This window comes from Scyliorhinus canicula, chromosome 13 (assembly GCF_902713615.1).
Source record: "Scyliorhinus canicula chromosome 13, sScyCan1.1, whole genome shotgun sequence".
NCBI classification, from domain to species: Eukaryota; Metazoa; Chordata; class Chondrichthyes; order Carcharhiniformes; family Scyliorhinidae; genus Scyliorhinus; species Scyliorhinus canicula.
The window spans coordinates 155,408,016-155,428,454 of record NC_052158.1 but is presented as its reverse complement, the minus strand read 5'-3'; the positions used below and the strand labels follow the sequence as shown (position 1 = coordinate 155,428,454).

Genomic DNA, 20,439 nt, shown 5'->3' with positions numbered 1-20,439 from the left:
ATCCCACCATGGCAGATGGTGTAATTTGGTTTTAAAAGTCTAAAGATGACCACGAAAGGGGCTGGTGTAGCTCACTGGTCGAAATCGCTGCCTTTTAACGCAGGCCAGCAGCACAGTTCGATTCCCGTACCAGCCTCCCCGAACAGGCGCAGGAATGTGGCGACTAGGGGCTTTTCACAGTAACTTCATTGAAGCCGACTCATGGCAATAAGCGATTTTCATTTTTCTTTTCATTTTTCAACCACTGTCGATGGTCATAAAAACCCATCTGGTTCACTAATGTTCTTTAGGGAAGGAAATCTGCCATCCTTACCCGGTCTGGCCTACATGTGACTCCAGACGCACAGCAATGCCCTCCGGGATGGGCAATAAATGCTGGAACAGCCAGCGACGCCCACGTCACATGACTGAATTTTAAAAAAAAAATCATGGCTGATGTAAAATCGCCTGCCTAGCCATTCACATCGTGTCTCGCACTGCTGACTATGCTCCCCTCGGAGTTTAATTTTTCTCTTTCTCGTGTGTTTTCTTCTCTCCGTCCCTGGATGGCCTCAGTTTTGCAAACTGGGCAGAATGTGCAGCAAGAAATGTGCATATTTGAGCTGTTTTCTGCCTGATTTCTGCAATGCTCAGGGAATCGGCAAGCCAGAAGCATTTTTAGCAGCAAGATTTGCATTTTTAGAGGTTTTTTCAAAATCTCGTTCCTTTTCTGCTCACCATTTCCCTGTTGTTGGTTCTTCTCTGCTGAAGCTTTTGACTGAAACACAGTGGTCACAGGGATCAGGTAACTGATGCTTCTTCCTCTCTGATTAAAGACAGGGGGCTGGATTCTCCCAAAATGGGACTATGTCCTCACGCTGGCGAACAAGCGCTGGAGTTTCACTCCCGAGTTTCCTCAAAAAAGTAACAATCGATTCACTCATCTGCAGGGGGCTGGTAGGGGACCCGGAGTGCTTCACACAGCTCTGGCTGCAGATACGGGCCCCCGCACTCCCGGCTACGAGTCCGCGCATGTGCACGGCGGCGGGCTCTAGCGGCCGCGTCGAACACCATGGCGGACTCGGACCCCGGAGGCAGCTGGAAGATTCCCCCCCCCCCCCTCCCGATCGGCTGCATGCCCGAAAAGCTGACTGCGCATAAGGACTCTCTGGCCGCCTATAAGGCCCTCCCTGGTGCCTGATCACCCCCGTCCCACCAGGGCGGCCGCGGACTGAGTCCACAGTCGGCATGCGAGCGTCCCGACCGGCAATACTATGTTAGTTCCACGCCGTCGGGAACTCAGCTGGTCAGGAGCGGAGGATCGCTGGGTGGGCCTCTGGCCGTGCGGAGTACTCCACGAATGCGCCGATTTTCGGGGCCCGGAGAATCGCCCGACCTGCGCCGGGCCCGATTTCGTCGTGGAAGTTGATTCTAAATAGGTGGGAAGGTAAGTGACGAGGATGACCCAAAGAGACTACAGAGGGATATAGACAGGTGAAGGGATTGGCAAAAAACCTGGCAGATGGAATAGAATGTAGGAAAATGTGAAGTTGTGCCCTTTGGTAGGAAGAAAAAAGGAGCTGAATATTATTTAAATGGAGAGAGATTGCAGAAAGCTGCAGCAGGAAGGGATTTGAGGATCCTCGTGTGTAAATCGCAAGAAGCTCACCTGTAAGTTCAGCAGGTAATTGGGAAGGCAAATGGATTGTTAGCCTTTATTTCAGAGGGAATGGAGGATAAAAATAGGAAGTTTTGCTGAAAATATACGGCACTAGATTAGGCCACACCTGGAATACTGTGAACAGTCTTGGTCCCATTATCGAACATAGGATCTACTGGCAGTGGAGGCTGTCCAGAGAAGGTTCTTTAGGTTTATCCCGAGAATGGATGGATTTTCTTATGAGAGATTGAGTAGGCTGGACCTTTCCTCATTGGTTAGAAGAATGAGAGGTAACTTTATTGAGACATATCGGATTCTCAGGGGGATTGACAGGGTCGATACTGAGAGGACGTTTCCCCTTGTGGGAGAGTCCAGGACCAGAGGGCACATTTCCAGAGTAAGGGATCACCCATTTAAGTCAGAGATGAGGAAGATTTTCCTCTGAAGATGGTGAATCTGTGGAATTCTTCACCACACAGAACTGCAGAGGCTGGGACGTTAGATAGGTTGAGGACAGAAGAAATCATTTTTGAGATCATGTTACAGGCTCCCCTATAAATCAAGGGACATCTCAGACTGAAGGCCTGTCTGAGGTGGTCAGCAGAGGAAAATCTCCCAAGGTTTTGTGAGCTACCTGAGCTGGATGTGAGACGGTCTCCAGGCAAAGGGATACATCTTGCAGTTATCCCAGGATTCCGGAGGATTTGTCCTTGCATGTCTCGGGGGAAGAGTCTTCGGAACAGACCTTGTTGCTGTTGATTGATTTAAGGAATGCTCCAAAAACTGAGGATGAGGCTTCAAAGTTATATTCTACAAAGCAAGGGCATGGAATCCCATTGGAAGCTGGGAGTAACTATGGACTGTTTTCGAAAAGGACTGTAATTCATGGAGTGTGTATGTTAAGTATAAAAGGGAACACAACTTCTGTAGTTAAAAGTATAAGCTGACTACGAAAGAAAATAGTATTTAGTCAAGTTTTTTTTCCATTATCTGTTAGTTTTAAAATGTGCAATCTTGCCATATCATTTATTTCTGTTATTATAATTCAGGGTCTGGGTTGGGATTGCCTTTGATTAGGACTGTTAGGGGCTGTTGATTAATGTTACCTTTTATTCAACAAACCATGTACAATACAAGGCTGAGCACGAGGCTTCACATGGAACTCTCTCTCCGCATACTCTGTTGTCATGTGATCTAACATCACTGATGTAGACTGTCTATATGCATATTTAACATTTAACCCTTTACACTGTATCTTTCAGCTGGTATCTGGAAGTCCAAATCGCTTTTTAAAAAAAGTTATTGGTGTCTATGGAGTATGTAACATTAGCCAATAACTGCATTATGTATCTGTACCAGGATAGTCGGAGGTGACTGAGATAGGCCATTCTTAATTTAGTGATTCCTTTGGGGCATGAGTCCAGGTAGTTTCAGTTTATGCAACCACGACACCAATCCTATTGTACGTATGTATGCATTTAACCTAATGAATATTCAATTTTTCATTTATTCCTCTTGAAATTATTAATATTTTCTCTTTCTGTTATTTTGAATAAATGTTTTGAAAGCCTCTATCTGACCTGTGATAAAATCTTTAAATTAGATTTCAGATCAGTAATGATCTCAGTAGATATTGCAATGAGCTCCACCTGGCCATATTTTCCTCATTATAAATTATCCTGGTGGATTGGAAAAGCAATCCAGTCATAATTTACCATTTCTTCGGACCTTTTATAATCACAAAGCAGATCACAGCTGATGCGATAGTTTATGAAGTGTGGTCACTGCCGTAATCTAGGGACCACAGCAGTCAATTTACACACAGCAAGATCCCACAACCAGCAATGTGAGACTACATGCCGGCATAAAAACGGTGGAGTTTTACTCCCGAAATTCCTTGAAAACGTTAGACGGATTCATAGCCCTGTGTTAGCTTCCGGCTGCTTTTGAGTAAAGATTCAAGAGTCCTGCTCCTTTTCACAAACACCTTTATTTTCCACATCACATGCGAACAATGACCACCTGCAGGCTCTTTACATATCAGTGTCAATTATCGGATACTTAACATCAATGAGACATCTAATTGGAATGTGCCTTAACCCATTCCTTAACACCCTGCAGGGGGCCAGCAGGGACCCGGAGTGAATCTCGCAGCTTTTGCTGCAGATACGGGCCCCCGCACTTCCGGGTCAGAGGCTGCGCATGCGCACGGCGACGACCTCCAGCGGCCTCGCCGTGCTCCGTGGCGGAATCGGACCACGAGCCAGACAAAAAAAATAAATCCCCCAAACAGCTGTGCGCCCAATCCTCAAACCTCAAGCCTTTAATTGCCGGCCGCCTTCAAGGCTCCCCTTGGCTCCGATCCTCCCGGACCCGACAGTGCCACTGTGGACCGAGTCCGCAGCCGCCACACAAGCATTGCGACCGGCAATAGGTGGTTAGTTCCACGCCATCGGGAACGCGGCCGGTTGGGCATGGAGGTTTGCTGAGCGGGCCTCTTGTCAATGGGCCCCGGCTGTGCGGCGCACTCCGCGGTCATGCCGATTTGCGGTGCCTGGAGAATTGCCGAAACGGCGCCAGGCCCAATTTTGGCGTGAAACAGTCTCACAGCGCTGAGGTCCCAGGTTCGATCCCGGGTCTGGGCCACTGTCCGTGTGGAGTTTGCACATTCTCCCCGTGTTTGCGTGGGTTTCGCCCCCACAGCCCAAAGATGTGCAGGGTTGGTGGATTGGCCACGCTAAACCGCCCCTTAATTGGAAAATATGAATTGTGTACTCTAAATTTCTTTTTAAATCTCGAAGAAGCAATAAAGAATCAAACCATGATTCGAAACTGACATCGGAGGGCAGTAATGATCAGAATTGCATTTCAGCTTCTCTCTCCTAGTGTATTACGTTGTGCTATTGACTGGAGTGGAATATTTGGTCAACATGGCAGCACAAGTGATTAGCACTGTGGCTTCACAGCGCCAGGGTCCCAGGTTCGATTCCCCACTGGGTCACTGTGCGGAGTCTGCATGTTCTCCCCGTGTCTGTGTGGGTTTCCACCAGGTGCTCCGGTTTCCTCCCACAGTCCAAAGATGTGCAGGTTAGGTGGATTGGCCATGATAAATTGTCCTTAGTGTCCACAAAGGTCAGGAGGGGTTAGGGGGATAGGGTGGAATTGAGGGCTTAAGTGGGTTGGTGCAGACTCGATGGGCCGAATGGCCTCCTTCTGCTCTGTATGTTCTAACTCCCCTGCTCCGCTTTGCAATAATGAGTTGGGGTTGCTTACATTCAGCTGAGAGGAGAGATGGTGCCACAGGAGTGCAGTCAAGAATCAGCCTGGAATGTGTGTCCAGACCCCTGGAACTGAACCTGGAGGGACAGCGTCCTGAGCCGGAGGTGAAAGCTCTTTGATTCTGGGCCTCGATTCACACTGTGGAGCAAACTGGGATTCCCAATGGCATTCCCTTCCACCAGCCGTCCAGTTTTTAAACAGAAGTTGCTGGACGGTGATTGGTGAGAATGAAGCAGCGAAGAGCCAGATGGAGCTTGGCCATGGCTCGCGTGTGAAGGTGGTGCTGGACTGAGAACCTGACACTGTCACTCCCACAGACACACCCACCCACACACAGACACACCCACACACACACCCTCAAACCCACCTACCCTCAAACCCACCTACCCACACACACACAGACACACAGACACACACACCCTCAAACCCACCTACCCACACACACACCCACACCCTCAAACCCACCTACCCACACACACACCCACACCCTCAAACCCACCTACCCCCACACACACCCTCAAACCCACCTACCCACACACACACCCTCAAACCCACCTACCCACACACACACCCACACCCTCAAACCCACACACACACACACCCACACCCTCAAATCCACCTACCCTCAAACCCGCCTACCCACACACGCACACCTACCCACACACACACCCACACCCTCAAACCCACACACACACACCCACACCCTCAAACCCACCTACCCTCAAACCCACCTACCCACACACACACCCACACCCTCAAACCCACCTACCCACACACACACCCACACCCTCAAACCCACCTACCCCCACACACACCCTCAAACCCACCTACCCACACACACACCCTCAAACCCACCTACCCACACACACACCCACACCCTCAAACCCACACACACACACACCCACACCCTCAAATCCACCTACCCTCAAACCCGCCTACCCACACACGCACACCTACCCACACACACACCCACACCCTCAAACCCACACACACACACCCACACCCTCAAACCCACCTACCCTCAAACCCACCTACCCACACACGCACACCTACCCACACACACCCTCAAACCCACCTACCCACACACGCACACCTACCCACACACACACCCACACCCTCAAACCCACCTACCCACACCCACACCCTCAAACCCACCTACCCACACACGCACACCTACCCACACACACACCCACACCCACAAACCCACCTACCCACACACACACCCTCAAACCCACCTACCCACACACACACCCTCAAACCCACCTACCCACACACACACCCTCAAACCCACCTACCCACACACACACCCTCAAACCCACCTACCCACACACACCCTCAAACCCACCTACCCACACACACACCCTCAAACCCACCTACCCACACACACACCCTCAAACCCACCTACCCACACACACACCCTCAAACCCACCTACCCACACACACACCCTCAAATCCACCTACCCACACACACACCCTCAAACCCACCTACCCACACACACACCCTCAAACCCACCTACCCACACACACACCCTCAAACCCACCTACCCACACACACACCTACCCACACACACACCCTCAAACCCACCTACCCACACATGCACACCTACCCACACACACACCCACACCCTCAAACCCACCTACCCACACACACACCCTCAAACCCACCTACCCACACACACACCCTCAAACCCACCTACCCACACACGCACACCTACCCACACACCCACCCACACCCTCAAACCCACCTACCCACACACACACCCACCCCTACCCCCACACACACCCACCCACCCACACACACCCACCCACAGACACAGGCACTCACACACCCATACTCACACATACACCCATACTCACACACACACCCATACTCCCCCCCCCCCCCCACCCCTCAGCACTAAATCCATTCCCCAGACATCGCTTTCGTCGCTCTCCCTGGCCAATGTCTGAGATCTGTGGAAATATAAGGGCAGCACGGTAGCACAGTGGTTAGCACTATTGCTTTACAGCTCCAGGGTCCCATTTCCGATTCCCGGCTTGGGTCACTGTCTGTGCGGAGTCTGCACGTTCTTCCCATGGGTTTCCTCCGAGTGCTCCGGTTTCCTCCCACAGTCCATGTGGATCCCACTGTGGATTGGCCGTGTTAAATTACCCTTGGTGTCCAAAAGGGTTAGGTGGGGTTACTGTGTTTCGGGTATAGGGTGGAGGTGTGGGCTGAAGTAGGGTGCCCTTGCCAAGGGCCAGTGCAGACTCGATGGGCCGAATGGCCTCCTTCTGCACTGTAAATTCCATGATTCTGTAGAAAATAGGAACAGGAGTGGGCCATTCGGCCCTTCGAGCCTGCTCCCCATCCAACATGATCCTGGCTGATCCTCAATCTCAACACTGCACTCTCCCCATACCCCCTGACACCGTTGAGTCAGAAATCTCTATTTCCTTCTTAAATATATCCAGTCACCTGGCCCCTTCCGTGGTCGGGAATTCCATAGATTCACCACCCTCAGAGCAAAGAGATTTCTCCTCATCTCAGTCCTAACTGCTCTACTCCGTATCCGGAGACTCTGACCCCTGGTACAGGACCCTCCTCCAGCCTGAGCAAAGAACATTCTTGCATCCAGCCTGTGCAGCTCTGTTGGAATTGGATCCATTTTGGGAGATCCCCCCTCGTCCCTCTAAATTCCATTGACTACAGGCCCACTCAACCCAATCTCTCTTCCTACGCCAACCTTGCCATCCCAAATATCGGTCTGGTGAACCTTCGCTGCACTACCTCTATGTCCAAATATATCTTTCATAGATGAGGGGCGTGATTTAATGGAAATGTTTGGAAGTATGGTTGCGAGTGGAAACTAGCGCGAGTTTCCTGATGCTTGGCCCAGCCAGGCTGTCACCTTTATAAATCAAACTTTAATTGGTCCACTTAACGAGGCTCCTGGGCAACATGCTGCACATGGCTGTCCCACCAGCGTGTTTCGCTGGGATTCTGCCCACCGCTCCCGCTAACAAGGGAGAGCAGCACTTAAACTGAACATTCACAACCAACCCCACTCAACTTGTCGCCATGTCAACAACGAGACAAGTCCCATGGTTCGGCCCCCCCAGGGCCTCAGTGGGCACCCGCCAGGTCCATCGAAGGCCATTGGACGCGATACGTAGCCAACCTCCTCCATCTCTGATGTGCCTCCTGGGGACCCACCTGGGCGCAGCAGCGGTACAGCACGGAAGGTTAAGAAGGTCAAGGATCACAGGGGGTTTGGGGGTAATGGGGGGGGAGGGTGAAATTGGGTGGGGAGGGTTTGGAGGGGTGGGAAAGGTGGGGCGCACCATCAAGGGCCAGGGGCAGCTGGAGACACATTTTTTAAAAGTTGCCCTCGAGAAATAAGACACCTCTGGCATTGTTTCCCGCAATGTGGGCTAAGCATCAAGCCCCACCCCAGTCCCTGGGCATGGATGGGATATCCCCCTCCCGAGCACACTGTGGGCAGGTGATGGGTGTGAGCGAACACTCAGCAGACAGGCAGGGGTCAGACTATGGCATAGATTGTGGAGTTCCAGCGCTCAGCTCTCTGCGGGTTATCATCACCCGCCTGCCTTCGACAGTGACCCGCTGACAGTGCTGACACAGTCCCAGCACCCTGGAGTGATGTTACACAGAGTCTGGGAGGGTGGGTGCGGGGCTGGGGGAGAGGGTGAGGGGGGTGTAGGGGAGAAGGTGGAGGGGTGTAGGGGAGAGGGTGGGGGGGTGTAGGGGAGAGGGTGGCGGGGTGTAGGGGAGAGGGTGGGGGGGGTAGGGGAGAGTAGGGGAGAGGGTGGGGAGGTAGGGGAGAGGGTGGGGGGGAGGGGAAGGGTGGGGGGTAGGGGAGAGGGTGGGGGGGAGGGGAAGGGTGGGGGGTAGGGGAGAGGGTGGGGGGGAGGAGAAGGGTGGGGGGTAGGGGAGAGGGTGGGGGGGAGGAGAAGGGTGGGGGGGTAGGGGAGAGGGTGGGGGGGAGGGGGAAGGCTGAGGGATGGGGGAGGGAGGGGGGAATGACTGACGAGGCCAAGTCCTATGTGAAGCGGGCGAGGATGAGGGCTACCCCGGCCCTCTGGGATCACCGGATCCTCACCGCTGCCGCCTGTCCTCTCAGCCTTCAGCTGCTCCTGTGGGTTCTCCCCGGGCTCATCACCCTGGTCTGGCGCCTCCTCTTCTTCATCCTCCTCCACCTCCAGCATATCGCCCCGCTCCTGTGCCAGATAATGGAGGTCACAAACCGACCATCACAAAGTGGGCCACCCCCTGGGAGGTGTACTGCAGGGCAGCACCAACGCGCTGCTCAATGACAGCCACTTGGGCCTCATTGTATCAGGTCTCAGCATCGGTCACCAGCTGCTGTATTGGTGTCACTAACCCCTTATCCCCCAACCGGCCACCCTGGGGTGGTCCTCGAAGAAGCCGAGGATTTCCGACTGCCCCTGGATGTAGCTGTTGTGCACACTCCCTGGGAAGCATGTACACATGTACATGATCTACAGGTGGTCGTTCAGGGAGTGTGCCCCCTTCGTGTTGATGTCGGGCACTCCCAGACAGCATGCTCCCCATGCCATCCATTACCCCCTGGACCTGGGCCATGGCGAGATTTGAACCAGGGTCCCCAGAGCATGATTCTGGGTGTCTGGATTATTAGTCCAGCGACAAAATCCACTACACCACCACCTCCCGACCTGCGGCCTCCAAGATACCCATCACCCCACCCAATGGAGATACATCCCAACCGAGACTGCCCCCCCCCCCCCCCCCCCCCCCCACTTCAAACCCCCGGGCTGATAGCCTGGGAACAAAGATGGCTAATCACCTCCTCGGATCCCCACAGCAGCTCTTCCGCCAGCTTCACATTTTTAAAAGATGTCCTACCACTTACCACCACTTGCTGGGGAGGTGGTTGGCTCACGAGAGGCCGTTGGATAGGGGGTTGCTCCCGTGAATTGGCCGAAAGTGGTGATTATTGCTTTCTCTCCACGATTTTGGCGAGTTCCTGATTTTGCCAATGGGAGTAGACCAGTTAGATGGCAAACCAATTGACGCCCGGCGTGGTTCTCTTCCTCGGCCTGTCCCGTGATCTAATGGCCCCATCACGCTCTAACTTAATAATAATAATACTCTTTATTGTCACAAGTAGGCTTACATTAACACTGCAATGACGTTACTGTGAAAAGCCCCTCGTCTCCACACTCCGGCGCCTGTTCGGGTACACGGAGGGAGAATTCAGAATGTCCAAATTACCTAACAGCACGTCTTTCGGGACTTGTGGGAGGAACCCGGAGCACCCGGAGGAAACCCACACAGACACGACGAGAACGTGCAGACACTGGACAGACAGTGACCCAAGCCAGGAATCGAACCCGGGACCCTGGCACTGTGAAGCAACATTGCTAACCACTGTGCTACTGTGCTGCACAGCCCGGCCATTAAATCATGTTCAAGGAGCCCAAAACTGCCCACAATGCTCCAGATGTGAATCCCGGGCCAGGGTTTCATGGTTCCTCCATGGAGTGTCTCCCCCTGGTGGGTGAAATGAGCCATCAAATCTCCATTTAACGGGAGAGGCTGCAAAATCTGGCCTAGGTTTCCTATTTGACAAATAGTCATGCGAATCTCTATTATGTAATATGGTCAGTCAAATGCTCTGTCCCACCCCCACCCTTGTGGTTCCCATTCTACCATTAAGACCACCTACATCCAGCTCTGCCCCAGTCCCAGTTCGGCAGCTGCTGAATCCCTCGTCCATACTTTCCTCTGAAACCCACCATTCCAATGCCCACTCAGTCCCTCCCATTCGCCACCCTCCATTATTGAGTTTGTCGAGGTCTTGTGGCCATGTACTAACTTCCCATGGGGAGCCGATCAAGAGGGGCTGCTTTGGCTTGGATGGGGTTGCTGGAGAATCACTCCTCCAGGCAATTGGAAGAGTTTTCCATCACACGCCTGACTTGTGGCTCCCTCCTTGTGTGTCTCTCTGAGCTGTGTCCGGAATCAAAATTCCTTGTGCAATGAAGGGAACAATCCCATGTGTGCTCTGCCGCCCTCTACTGGTTGTTGCGTTTAGTGGACGAGCTAAAATAAAGGCAGCAGAACATTGGATATTAGTCATTGCTGCCATCTCCTGGCTGTTTGTGTCATAGAGTCAAAGAATCACTACAGTGCAGAAGGAAATGCGTTCAGCCCATCGAGTCTGCACCGACCCTCTGTAAGGGCACCCTCCCTGGGCCCACGCCTCCACCTATCCCTGTAACCCCACTTAACCTTTTGCCCCACTGAGTGGCAATTAATCGTGGCAAATCCACCTATCCTGCACATCCTTTGGACTGTGGGAGGAAACCGGATCACCCGGAGGAAACACACACAGACACAGACAGTCACCCGAAGCCGGAATCGAACCCGGGTTCCTGGAGCTGTAAGGCAGCAGTGCTAACCACTGTGCCACCGTGGTGCCCGTGTCATTGTCTCCCTCGGACAATTTTATCAGAAATCCTTTTATTGGGATCCCAGATCAGACCCTAACAATTGCTAGGAAACCACAACATTGTATTTTAATTTTGTAAGCCTGTGAGGAGGCTCCATGTGTGATTTCAGAGTGAAATAAGAATCTGGTATATTAAAACAAACTTTATTACTAAACATCTTTAACATCAGGCAAGAAAAATAAATTACAATCACCCCTTAAACAATGCTAGTCAATACAGTGACACAATACCCCTTAACTACTACCTTTATTCCCACTTAAACAACAAAATGATCTCGGCTCTCATTCCACGTTTAAATAGAGTTAGTACTCAGGAATACAAGCTGTACAGAGATGTCTGGATATTCTACTCTGAGACATGTAAGAGATAGACCTCAATCTTGTCAGAACCGTGCAGGATTTTGAGCTGACGTCTTCAGAAATTGTATTTATGATTTTACTTCCATCTCCAGCCCCACTTGCAATCTCCTGTCTGTCTCAACTCACTGTTGAAACTGCCTGTTCTGTTCACAATCAAGTTCTGTTTCTGGTCTGTCCCCAGTCAAATCTTTAACTGAACTACAGTGAGAGTAGATGCTTGACTTCTGCTCACATCCCAATCTAAAACTGCTTTTCTGCAAAATGCCTGGGACCTTCGCTCCTCCCATTAATTACATCAAACTTACCAAACTGAAACACAATAATTAACTCCACAGGGAACCACCTTTTATCCAAACAAAACCCCATTAGCCCAAGCTTTTACAATGCCTTAATTGCACCTCTGGCTCCCAAAAATCTTTCAAACTAGGATTCCTTACATTCACTACTACACACACATTAACCCAAGATTTTATCCCATACCGCACTCAATACTTACAATGCAATCTCTCTGAAATCCTGACAGTCATTACATTTAGTTTCCTTTCCTCTCCTGAGAGACAATGAGTGTTTCGGCATCAGGGCATTCTGTTCAATGACTCGCTCAAATGGGCCACTTTTAAATATGCGAGCTTTGACTTTTGATGTGAGAATGCAATTCAGCTGTGAGAGGCATCACAGTCAGGGTGTACAGACAGGCTGCATACATGCACAAAGAAGTATTCTTAAGCATATGCATTCACATACATAGACGGGGGGAGGGGGGGGTGTTATGTTGTAGTGGGGTGATTGCCAAGTTGCGGCAATGGCCAATTTCAGCCGCTCTAACGCTGCCCCAATGTATGATCAGCTAACTCAACATAAAGCAATAACTGAATCCAGAACCCCACCTGAAATTCTGCAGCCTGCCATTCCCTCTCCATGGTCCTGGAATATGTTGCTGCCTCTCTCCTCCATGCCCATCTCTGCCAACATTCCCTGTTGGTCCTGTTTCCGCCCTCAATTTCACCTGCATTTTTATAGCACCTTTCAAGTACTTAAACATTCCAAGGCGCTCTGCAGACCAGATTGAACAGGTTCCAGAATTCCCTCCCTGAATCTCTCCACCTTTCGATATTTTGGCTCAGTGGTTAGCACTGCTGCCTCATGGGGCCAGGGACCCGGGTTTGATTCCCGGCTTGGGTCACTGTCTGTGTGGTCTCTGGGTCTGAAAGTATCCGATAGCTGAGTAATAATGACGTCCTCGATGGGAAATCAATTTTTCAAATGTTTGTACCATTTAAATGTTGATTAAACTAAATACAAACTGGCTGGAAAACTGGTTTGTGACGCAGAACAAGGCCAGCAACGTGGGTTCAATCCCTGTACTGGCTGAGGTTATTCATGAAAGCGCCCCCTTCTCAAGCTTGCCCCTCGCCCCTCTCCAAGGGGGAAAACAGCCTGCGGTCATCTGGGACTATAGCAACTTTACTTTTAAACTAAAGACTGCAAAGCTTTCACCTCTGCCATTTGTGTCCAGGGTCTGTTCTCATATAAACGACCGCAGAGAGAGGAAGTTAAAATATCAAATATCAAGAGAATCTTCTTCCTTTTCGCTTTAGCTTACTGGGCTAAATCGCTGGCTTTTAAAGCAGGCCAGCAGCACGGTTCGATTCCCGTACCAGCCTCCCCGGACAGGCGCCGGAATGTGGCGACTAGGGGCTTTTCACAGTAACTTCATTGAAGCCTACTCGTGACAATAAGCGATTTTCATTTTCATTTTCATTCATTTCATTTCTTCAACACCGTTTTCTCTCGTCTAACTCTTCAATCTCCGATCTGCGCTGCTCAACTCGACAACTCCTGTTTAATGTGAGCTTTTAATTTTTCTTCCGATTCTCAAATTCTTTGAGATCACTTGATGACCCGAATGCCCTTTATCCCGTGACTTCAGCACAGCTCCTGATCACAGTCCCTCGACTGCCTTCCAATCCTCATTCCCCTCCTGTAGAGTTCCGTTTGAATTTTATTTGAGAATTGCCAGAATCAGTTTAATAATGACTGACAGGTTACATAAGAACATAAGAACTAGGAGCAGGAGTAGGCCATCTGGCCCCTCGAGCCTGCTCCGCCATTCAATGAGATCATGGCTGATCTTTTGTGGACTCAGCTCCACTTTCCGGCCCGAACACCATAACCCTTAATCCCTTTATTCTTCAAAAAACTATCTATCTTCAACTTAAAAACATGTAATGAAGGAGCCTCAACTGCTTCACTGGGCAGGGAATTCCATAGATTCACAACCCTTTGGGTGAAGAAGTTCCTCCTAAACTCAGTCCTAAATCTATTTCCCCTTATTTTGAGGCTATGTCCCCTAGTTCTGCTGTCACCCGCCAGTGGAAACAACCTTCCCACATCTTTCCTATCTATTCCCTTCATAATTTTAAATGTTTCTATAAGATCCCCCCTCATCCTTCTAAATTCCAACGAGTACAGTCCCAGTCTACTCAACCTCTCCTCGTAATCCAACCCCTTCAGCTCTGGGATTAACCTAGTGATTCTCCTCTGCACACCCTCCAGCGCCAGTACGTCCTTTCTCAGGTAAGGAGACCAAACTGAACACAATACTCCAGGTGTGGCCTCACTAACACCTTATACAATTGCAGCATAACCTCCCTAGTCTTAAACTCCATCCCTCTAGCAATGAAGGACAAAATTCCATTCGCCTTCTTAATCACCTGTTGCACCTGTAAACCAACTTTTTGCGACTCATGCACTAGCACACCCAGGTCTCTCTGCATAGCGGCATATTTTAATATTTTATCATTTAAATAATCCCGTTTACTATTATTCCGACCAAAATGGGTAACCTCACATTTGTCAACATTGTATTCCATCTGTTACTGATAATCAATGGACCGTTAATCTTTTTAAAATTTAGAATACCCAATTCAATTTTTTCCAATTAAGGGGCAATTTAGCGTATCCAATCCACGTACCATGTACATCTTTGGGTTGTGAGGGCGAAACCCACGCAGACACTGGGAGAATGTGCAAATTCCACACGGAAAGTGACCCAGAGCCGAGATCGAACCTGGGACCTCGGCGCCGTGAGGCAGCAATGCTAACCACTGCACCACCGTGCTGCCCCCGACCGTTAATCTTTTACACCCTCACCAGGTGTAACATTTCCTCATCAAAGGAGATATTGAGCCATTAGAACCGTAGACGTTTTGTGGCACAGAAAGAGGCCACTTGGTCCTGGGCTGGCCAAAAGAAACAAGCTACCAGTCTAATCCCATTGTCCAACATTTGGTCTGTAGCCCTGCAGGTTGATGGACTTCCGTTGCAAATCCAGACACCTTTTTAAATGCGTTGAGGGTTTCTGTCTCGACCACCCTTTCAGGCAGTGAGTTCCAGACCCTTGCCACCCTCTGGGTGAAAATAGTGTCCTCATCTCCCCTCTAATCTGTCTCGCAATCGCTTTAGATCTCTGCCTCCAGTTCACTGACCTCTCTGCTGAAGTTATTGGGCCCTGTCCAAGCCCCTCACTATCTCGGAACTCTCAGATGGCTCTTTATGTTCAGACAGTGGTTCGACCGCCAGTTTAGCCCGAGGTGCTCGTCTTAAAAGTTTTCATTGTGGTCCAACCAAGAGTGGTAACGAGGAACATCCGACTGATTGACTTTGAAAAGTCTGCACGCCCCTTCCAGTTGGTGAGGGTAGTAACCAGTTCCAACCAGTAGCCAATTTCTATTGGACCAAACCATGGCTGGAGAGGGTCATCACACATGACTAACAGGTTTACGATGCTGTTCGTCATTCTGACACCCCCTTTTATCAATGTTTAGCCTATTTAATGTCTGCATTAACTCTTCTTTCACCAAGACTTGAACAGTATCTTCTTCCTTGGTAAAGAAAGATGCAACACAGTCATTTAGCCATCAGCCATGCCCCCTTCCTTCATAGATTGTTTAGGTCCCTAACTGATTCCACTTTTCCTCTGCTAATTCTATCCTTATAGAAGTGATGGAACCATCAATTCAGCGAACACGTGTAGTTGGATCTGAACAGAGGCTTTAATACACTTGCAACAGAGCCAGCCTATTCGTTGTTGAACTTCAGGTGAACTGGCTCTAAGGCACTGATCTTTATACGTCGATCCCAGGGGGAGGAGTCCTGGGCGGAGCCAAGGGAGGAGCCCAGTACAAACTCTCACGTACTCCCAGAGCGACTCCCCCTGGTGGTCGGATAGTGCAACTGCACTTACAATGGGTAGATAACGAACATATATACATGGAGTGATATTGGCAACTATATATAGTGTGAATCACATTCACCACAAGAAGATGTTTGGATTTAATTTTATGTTATCTTGTAAATCCTCTCCTTCCTTTAACATTTGCCCATAGGATCGGAGTGTCACTGGCAAGGGCAGAATTTATTTGCCCAACCTTAATTGCCCTGAGAAAGTGATGGTGGGCTACCTCGGATAATAGTTTAACATCAATTCGGAGTCCATCATGTTGGTGTGACTCTGGAATTGCTTCTTTCATGCCCTGAGCGTGCTCAGGACTCAGCTGTTTGTCTCCAGTGCTTTGATACAGAGGAACACCCGTCTGCCTGTGTTTCATTCTGTGCAGATGATATGTTTTAACCCCTTTCTTATCATTGTCTCCTTGCAGTGCTGTGGTTTAAGCACTGTCCTTTCACCTTTGGAACCCAGGGCATGAGAGAATAGTGAGTGATAATAATGGGGTTAAACCATTGGAAAACTGACAAGATCAGACGCAACTCTTATTTTACATCCTGCCTAATTTTGAGTCAAGCTGTGAACAATCTTGGAACGTTTACCAGCAGTTCCACCACTTTGGGGTGATCTTGGCCGTAATGATGCAGTTTTGTTGCATTGTCACTGTTTCTGGTCGTGGTTATAGCTGCATGGTGTGGGCCAATACTGGCCTTGCCTTCTTCCCTGAACAACAACACCCAGTTTGCCAATTCCTATACCTCTATCTTGGCTGTGCTTGCAATAGTCCATCATCTGGCACGTGTAACCATCCAGAATAGTTTCCCTCACTTCCTCTGGGCTATCACAGACTATTTTCTTGACTGCCATAGAATCATAGAACCCCTATGATGCAGAAGGAGGCCATTTGGCCCATCCGGTCTGCACCAAACTCTCTGAAAGAGCATCCTACTTAAGCCCCCCGTAACCCCACCAAACCTGCACATCTTTCGACTGTGGAAGGAAACTGGAGCACCCGGAGGAAACCCACGCAGACATGGGGAGAAAGGGCAACCTCCACACAGACAGTGACCCAAAGCCGGAATTGAACCAGATCCCTGGCGCTGTGCGGCAGCAGTGCCAACCACTGTGCCACCGTGCTGGGACAGGTGATGCGAATTGAGCTCTGATTTTGTAATGGACTATTCGGCATCTTACTTACACATCTTGCTGAAGGTGCCTTCAGGTGAGGAATGGTCACTGTTACACAAGGCCCCTCCCCCTAACCGGAGGGCATTTCTGTCTGATGCCCCGTGTAGCTCCTGAGACCCTTTCTCTGCATGTTCCAGTGAGAGAGCTATTCCGGTCATGCTTTTTGAATCCAGATTGGATTTTGCCAATAACTTTTTTTGTGTTGTCACACTGTTTATTCCGCATACTAATCCGTCTTGCAACCTGTCGGTCAGGGACGGCCCGAATTCAATGATCTGCCAATTTCCGTAATCCGGTCAAAGATGCGATGACTGGTTTCCCTGGGATGATAGTGGTTTATTACCAAGTCTACTGACTCGTTAAAAGTCTTCACGTCGAGGCATCTGGACAGGTCAGACCTTTTATCAATCTGAATGTCGGGGCTCCGCATTCTGTCAGTAAAATCACTTTCTGTTTTTCATCTCCCTCAATATCGTTGGCCTGCAAGAGGTAACGCATGCGCTCTGTGTATTGGGCCCAGTCTTCTTCACTTACATCCTAGGGTTTGAGTTTACCGAAGGGAAGCATTTTTTTCTTACTGGAAAAGCCACTTGTTTTCAAAAATGAGTGTTACTCAAAGGAAAAGAACGTGCTTACTCCTCGTCGCCAATGTAATAACCTCACCGAGGCCAGTCTTCCAGCACAGTGCCCTTTTATTAAAGAAACAAAATAGTGTATAGTTTACAGCATACAGGTCCAAGCTTACAGCATACCGGTCCAAGCCAAGCGATCTGCAGCATACTGACCCAGGTTGAAGCACAGGGTTTTAAACTCCGCTTCTCACTTGCCACTGGGAGAGCTCCCACCCTCTTAATAGAGGAATTAATATTCCATGAAGGCCAGGGGGAGATCTATTGATGATACCCCCATGTCCCTCATGACCACCATACAAGGACATTGTTCAATCTATCGTTCTCTGTCCCTTTAATTTAACTGTCTTCCTGAAACATTCATTTGTCTCAATTCCCTGGTTTCCGGTGTTACAATCCCAGTCGACGTTGCAACTGGGTAAGAAGATCCCAGAATGGAATGCAGACTCAAAAAAACATAACTTTTATCTTTTTCTTTAGAAAACGTGAAGGGACAGAGTCACTGGACCGCTAATTAGTCGTTAACAACACGAAAAAAAAATTAAACATGAAAAGATTGATTATGATCCAATACTCCTTCAATCTCCCCTTAGCTTCATAAACGTACACAGATTTTAAGGTTAGCCAGGGTACAAAGTATATCTTGGGTTATAATGGCCTCAGTAGCACACACAGTCTGGCTGTGGTAAAACACACTCTACTTTGAACCCAAGTAAATGTCTATGAATTTCTCCTCAAAAATCCCCCCCCCCTCTGATGATCGGTGAACACCGGATTTCACATGTGACTTCAAATTCCGCTTTCAAAAAGATACACTTCAAATCTTTTGTGCAATGTGTTCCCTCTGCTGCTTTCATCAAGGTTTCACTCTCAGGTTTTATACATCTCCCTGCATGTTTCCTTTGTCTTAAAGGCTTTTGCACAAACTTCAAAGTCCAGCCATGGATTTCCACAATTATTTCAAATAACGACCCCCAAACTGGAGTAATTTCTCTCAAATCTTAGCACTACTGCACATGTCTTCCTGGCCTCTAACGATCCAATCCTTCACAACTCTCTGTGACTTTACTCAACAATAATTTGTTCTGGTTCCCAATTTCCCCAGTTCTGTTATCCCCAGACAGCCTGGAAACTTTTCTTCTTCTCTCTAGCTTCTTTAACTAACTGGACTTTATGCATTGGACATCTGTTATCTTAATCAATACTCCATGGTATGGATTTCCTTCTAGCAAAGCTGAGGGAAACATTCCCTCTCACCTTCTAAACTAACTGTTTCTTGCAGAGGGAGTTGCCCTCTCTCTCACTACCTAACTACAACTGCCAATGAATTCAGCTAAAACTAAATTCAAAAAGTGTTTAAATGGCTCCTGGTTGCTAAGCAATGACTCCTTCTCCACAGCTTTTATTTATTCTTCATGCTGTAACTTCTCTAAGCATAATAGATGTGCAGTTTGAATCAAAACCAAAACCCCCACATGTGCAAACCCATTTAGTCCAGCTGGAATCTAACTTTAGGGTTACCTCCCCTTGCATTGAAACACTAAGTTAAACCCACTTAAAATTATACCTTCTAATATTTACCAATAGAAATATAAATCCCTTAAAACATTGGACACTCTTGTTTTTTGGGGGAGTTTACTTTCTGCAGCTTCCTTGTTCTGTCCAGCTTCTCCTCGCATAAGCTTAAAACTAACTCAAAAATTATTTCTGTTCCAGGGTGGCCCCTGGTTGCTTAGTAACAACCCAGTTTTCCTTTTAGCCCTGTTTACTTTCATGTTGTAAACCCTCATTATTATGCAGGCATCTGAACCAAACACAAGTAATTAACCCTTCCAAAGACAGAAACACAAAAAAGCTAATTTACTTAAAGCTGTACTTTTGTCTCGTACCCACAGATACAAACATAGATTATTTAAAAATAAATGTTTCCTGACAGGACTTAACACATGACCTTCTGAGAACTGACCCATGGCTGACATTCAAGTTTTCCTCAAGTTGCTGGAGATGCCAAGCATCTTTCCAATTACTACTTTGTCAACTTTATGATTCAAAAAAGGCAGCTTAAACTATTGAGCGTTATTTAAAGAATTACAACATGAAATGAAATGAAAATCGCTTATTGTCACAAGTAGGCTTCAAATGAAGTTACTGTGAAAAGCCCACTTTCACGACCCCTTAATCGCCTCCAGCAGCCATGCTGACTGCATGCATCTGAACCCAATAACATTAATGCAAACAATATATAAAATATGACCATTTCTTACCTCCCTAAACGGAAGGAGTGAATCAGATTATTTTTCTTTTACATAAATCCGGGTCGTGTTGCTAATGCAAGTTTGGATTTGAAATTCCAAATTTATATTGTTTTGAATTTAAATAACTTTAGTGTCAAGAGGTGGCGCTCAGCTGCTGCCCTTGCCCTGTGGCACGGACTGTACCTTTGGGAACGGTGCGCTGCAGGGAAATCTGTGCTGCCCCACCCAGTTCAATAGCCTCCCGCTCCTGGCGGCCCAGAAGAGGATGAGACGGGGAAGCAGGAGGGAGGGGGGAGCACTTGGGTGAAGTTTGGGAAAAGCAGGAGTGTCAGGGATGGAGAGAGACTTTGCATTTAAGCTCCAG

General features: G+C 48.9%; 1 protein-coding gene across 2 annotated transcripts in view; it reads left to right on the top strand.

Annotated features, from left to right (window-relative positions):
* Positions 1–20,439, top strand: part of fgf12a (fibroblast growth factor 12a) — a 341,312-nt gene that overhangs the window by 63,059 nt on the left and 257,814 nt on the right. The window lies entirely within an intron of this gene.